This window comes from Lepisma saccharinum, chromosome 6, assembly GCF_977018435.1.
Source record: "Lepisma saccharinum chromosome 6, izLepSacc3.1, whole genome shotgun sequence".
Lineage (NCBI taxonomy): Eukaryota > Metazoa > Arthropoda > Insecta > Zygentoma > Lepismatidae > Lepisma > Lepisma saccharinum.
The window spans coordinates 56,111,459-56,117,458 of NC_139234.1; positions in this window are offsets into that span (position 1 = coordinate 56,111,459).

The window sequence follows — 6,000 nt, forward strand, 5'->3', positions numbered from 1 at the left end:
GGGGGGTGGAAGGGTGGAAAAAAAGAGGCGCCAAAAATGAACCTACTCAGTTGAAAACTTTTATCTCGAGCCACCTCTGCCCATAACCCAGAAGTTTCACTCAGGTGCCTTTGGAAGGACAGTTCCAACACTTACTGTACATCCAAGGAACTATAATTTTCTCTTATAGCTCCAGTAAGAGTCGAAAGATCAATTATAAGTTCGCGTAGCATATAACCTGTAGTGCTCATTGCAGATAGGCTTATTGAACACCCTGTACATTCTTTACAATGCGATGTTAGGTTTTTATGTCACGTGCATACAAATTCCTTATATTTTCCTCATACAGGAATAGAGCAGCTTCGCATAAGTGTTTACGAACCTCCATCAAGATGATTTCTACTAGTTGTCCTTTTACTGTAGCAGAGATCAATGTTCACCAGAGATAGGCTTAACTTGTGTCATGAATTCACACGATGGAAGCAAACCAGCATTCATCGATGTTGAGAAATTGGATCAAAGTTGTTGTGATGTTCTCCCGTAATGCTACAAACGGGGAATTCCAATCGCATCTCAAGTTCCTATCCCTTTACATAATATCTCTCTTTTGAAAGGATTAACCACCTATGCTTGCGAGTTGGAGTTCTTGGGATCTCAACAATACGGCTTTGTTCACATTTCTAGCTTTGTTGGCCTTAACACAAACTGGCTTGTTGATCCTCAAGTCCTGGCGATGTCGCAGTCTTCTGTTCCGATCTTGCAACACCTCCTCCAACCCATAAAACCCTTCCCCACTCCACGATCCCTACCCCTGCCATCTCCGCAGCCCGCACGCAACCTGTTAGTTCCCAGGCCGGCCGCCAGAGGGCAGGTACTGACAGCTCACTGCGCGAGAGAACTAATAAGAGAAAAAAACATCAACCCTCCTCCTCCTCCTGCTCCCGAATGTCTCAGCCTTCCTAGAAACAAAAGGGATGGGGAGTGTTCGGAGAGCTCGACAAAGTGAGGGTAGGCTGAAGCAGCAAGCTGATTTACTCTCCCCCTCCTCTCCCTTCTCGACACCCCCTCCTGCTCGACGACAAGCAGTCAACTTGCCACGCAGCCTGGTGCCTCGCTTCCAATTACTTAGTAACGAACTCGCTCCGAAGACGTTGTTCAAGTTACATCCTGTTACGAGAACTTTGCCTTCTCCTCATCCCCCATCTTCCCCAGCATCCCTTTCCTCCCACGGAACACACACACAAGGAGAGACGACAAGGCAGCGGGAACCGTGACCTCATCGAACTTCTGAAGAACAAGCGCCGCGTTTCCCGACATCCAAACTCCTCCGCAGATAACTAAAGAAAAATAGAAGAAAACAAGATGCGCTTTCCGATAAGGATCTCGCGATCAAAGACGTGGAAGGAAAATTGCCTGGGAGTCACACGAGAATCTGTCTCAGTGCACGACGCAAGCAACTAACACGATACAGAGACAGAGCATCGTCAGAAATGTCGTCAGAGACTGGATGTGATCTGATTTTTGCTCCCAATGCTGAACCCATAATGGCGATGTAAAACGCACCACCCTATTAATTAGCACATCGATTTAGATAAAATTCTATTATTGAGATGATTTCATCAGAAAAGGTAAGGTGAATGTTGACTGAGATGTTCTCACTGATCTCGTTCTCGAGACCTTGGAACTGATTTCGTTATGAAACAATTTGTTTTGAGCAATATGAGGGATGCTGTAACTGATCTTGTTAAGTAGGAACTTGACTTGAAAGTTGCCTAAGATGTCCAAACTGATCGTGTTACATCCGAGCTCAACTTGAAATTTACCTGAGATGTTCAAACTGATCGTGGTACGTAGGAATCTGACTTGAAAGTTGCCTGAGATGTTCTCACTGATCTCGTTCTCGAGACCTTGGAACTGATTTCGTTATGAAACAATTTGTTTTGAGCAATATGAGGGATGCTGTAACTGATCTTGTTAAGTAGGAACTTGACTTGAAAGTTGCCTAAGATGTCCAAACTGATCGTGTTACATCCGAGCTCAACTTGAAATTTACCTGAGATGTTCAAACTGATCGTGGTACGTAGGAATCTGACTTGAAAGTTGCCTGAGATGTTCTCACTGATCTCGTTCTCGAGACCTTGGAACTGATTTCGTTATGAAACAATTTGTTTTGAGCAATATGAGGGATGCTGTAACTGATCTTGTTAAGTAGGAACTTGACTTGAAAGTTGCCTAAGATGTCCAAACTGATCGTGTTACATCCGAGCTCAACTTGAAATTTACCTGAGATGTTCAAACTGATCGTGGTACGTAGGAATCTGACTTGAAAGTTGCCTGAGATGTTCTCACTGATCTCGTTCTCGAGACCTTGGAACTGATTTCGTTATGAAACAATTTGTTTTGAGCAATATGAGGGATGCTGTAACTGATCTTGTTAAGTAGGAACTTGACTTGAAAGTTGCCTAAGATGTCCAAACTGATCGTGTTACATCCGAGCTCAACTTGAAATTTACCTGAGATGTTCAAACTGATCGTGGTACGTAGGAATCTGACTTGAAAGTTGCCTGAGATGTTCTCACTGATCTCGTTCTCGAGACCTTGGAACTGATTTCGTTATGAAACAATTTGTTTTGAGCAATATGAGGGATGCTGTAACTGATCTTGTTAAGTAGGAACTTGACTTGAAAGTTGCCTAAGATGTCCAAACTGATCGTGTTACATCCGAGCTCAACTTGAAATTTACCTGAGATGTTCAAACTGATCGTGGTACGTAGGAATCTGACTTGAAAGTTGCCTGAGATGTTCTCACTGATCTCGTTCTCGAGACCTTGGAACTGATTTCGTTATGAAACAATTTGTTTTGAGCAATATGAGGGATGCTGTAACTGATCTTGTTAAGTAGGAACTTGACTTGAAAGTTGCCTAAGATGTCCAAACTGATCGTGTTACATCCGAGCTCAACTTGAAATTTACCTGAGATGTTCAAACTGATCGTGGTACGTAGGAATCTGACTTGAAAGTTGCCTGAGATGTTCTCACTGATCTCGTTCTCGAGACCTTGGAACTGATTTCGTTATGAAACAATTTGTTTTGAGCAATATGAGGGATGCTGTAACTGATCTTGTTAAGTAGGAACTTGACTTGAAAGTTGCCTAAGATGTCCAAACTGATCGTGTTACATCCGAGCTCAACTTGAAATTTACCTGAGATGTTCAAACTGATCGTGGTACGTAGGAATCTGACTTGAAAGTTGCCTGAGATGTTCTCACTGATCTCGTTCTCGAGACCTTGGAACTGATTTCGTTATGAAACAATTTGTTTTGAGCAATATGAGGGATGCTGTAACTGATCTTGTTAAGTAGGAACTTGACTTGAAAGTTGCCTAAGATGTCCAAACTGATCGTGTTACATCCGAGCTCAACTTGAAATTTACCTGAGATGTTCAAACTGATCGTGGTACGTAGGAATCTGACTTGAAAGTTGCCTGAGATGTTCTCACTGATCTCGTTCTCGAGACCTTGGAACTGATTTCGTTATGAAACAATTTGTTTTGAGCAATATGAGGGATGCTGTAACTGATCTTGTTAAGTAGGAACTTGACTTGAAAGTTGCCTAAGATGTCCAAACTGATCGTGTTACATCCGAGCTCAACTTGAAATTTACCTGAGATGTTCAAACTGATCGTGGTACGTAGGAATCTGACTTGAAAGTTGCCTGAGATGTTCTCACTGATCTCGTTCTCGAGACCTTGGAACTGATTTCGTTATGAAACAATTTGTTTTGAGCAATATGAGGGATGCTGTAACTGATCTTGTTAAGTAGGAACTTGACTTGAAAGTTGCCTAAGATGTCCAAACTGATCGTGTTACATCCGAGCTCAACTTGAAATTTACCTGAGATGTTCAAACTGATCGTGGTACGTAGGAATCTGACTTGAAAGTTGCCTGAGATGTTCTCACTGACCTCGTTCTCGAGACCTTGGAACTGATTTCGTTATGAAACAATTTGTTTTGAGCAATATGAGGGATGCTGTAACTGATCTTGTTAAGTAGGAACTTGACTTGAAAGTTGCCTAAGATGTCCAAACTGATCGTGTTACATCCGAGCTCAACTTGAAATTTACCTGAGATGTTCAAACTGATCGTGGTACGTAGGAATCTGACTTGAAAGTTGCCTGAGATGTTCAAACTGATTATGTTACATAGGAACCCGACTTGGCGTAGGGATGTGACGACCTCATCGCCCAGTGGCTTGTTCACTGCAGTTAGTCATCCAACAGAATGAAATGGTCAACATTTTGCTCTGTTGGGATTTACAGAGCTGTCCTGTCATGGCTCTATGAGCGTCCCACAATCGGCAGAAATGGGGTACGGTTGGTGGACTACTATGTGATCCTCCCAGCTAGATCCGAGGGATCCGTTGAACAACGACAGGTATGGTCCTCCATTCATATTGGGGGTTAGGTGTAGAACTGACAACTCTGCACTGTAAAAAGATATGACAAGAATCAGCAATATGAGGACATGGATGTTCCCAAGGTAAAATATTCTCCCATTCGGATCTCCGGACGGGGAATACTTTGGGAGGTCCCTGGACTAAGGATAAGATCTACATTAGGAATAAGGATATTAAATTAGGCACTTGGAATGTTCTGAGTCTTTACCGACCTGGGGCATTTCAATGTACAGTTAATGAGATAGTTAAGTATAAATTAGATGTAGTAGCTGTCCAGGAATTTAGGTGGCCAGGAGAAGGGAATTGTAAAACTAAAAATTATACCTTTTTCTATGGTGGTACTAAAAATCATAATTTTGGAACAGGCTTCTTCATAAATAATAGAATTATATCTGCTCTTAAAACAGTAGAATTTATTAATGATAGGATATCATATGGAGTTTTACAGGGTAGATGGGATAAAATTATTTTAATAAACATACATGCACCAACGGAAGATAAAGATGATAATACTAAAGATGAATTTTATGCAGAGTTAGAACAGGTCTTTGATCAATTTTCCCAGTATGATATGAAAGTTCTGTTAGGTGACTATAATGCACAGATTGGTAAAGAAGAGACATTTAAACCCACAGTTGGTAAAGAAAGTCTTCATGAATTAAGTAATGATAATGGTATAAGATTAATTACTTTTGCAACTTCAAAGAATTTAACTGTGAAAAGTACCACTTTTAAACATAAAGATATCCATAAATATACCTGGTCTTCTCCAGATGGTAAAACTCAATCAGATAGATCATATCTCACTGATAAGAGAAGGCATATTAGTATAATAGACGTTCGTTCACATAGAGGTTCTGACTATGCCAGTGACCATTATTTAGTAATTGCTAAATTAAGAGAAAGACTCACAGTGATAAATCATAAGCAAGAAAATCTAAAAGTTCTCAAATTTAATACAGGAAAATTTGCTGATGAAAGAATTAAGAAAGATTACCAAATTAAACTGTCAAATAGATTTGATGTTTTGCAGGATTTAAATGATGATGAAAATATAAATGAAACAGACGTAAATAAGAATTGGGAGCACATACGTAATGCAATAGAATCAGCAGCTAAAGAAAGTATAGGATACCATAAACCAAGAAAAAGTAAGCCATGATTTGATAACGAATGTCATAATCTAATAGAAATAAGAAATCAGGCTAGACTTAGGTGGTTAAATAACTCTGATGATACAACCGAGATTACTTGAAAAGCAAGATTAACGAAATTGAAAAAAAAAATATATCAGAGATTTATATGAAGGTGTAAATGAATTCAGAAAGGGGTGGCAACCTAAAGTAAAATTGATAAAATATAAAAATGGCAATTTTTTTTCTGATCCAAGCGATATTTTAAATAGATGGAAGAACTACTTTAATGACCTTTTAAATGTTCATGTAGGAGATAAATCAGAAGTAAATGAAGTACACACAGCAGAACCTTTAGTTCCAGAACCTAACTTGACTGAAGTTAAAGATGCTATGAAAAGGCTAAAGAATAACAAAGCACCTGGCATTGATC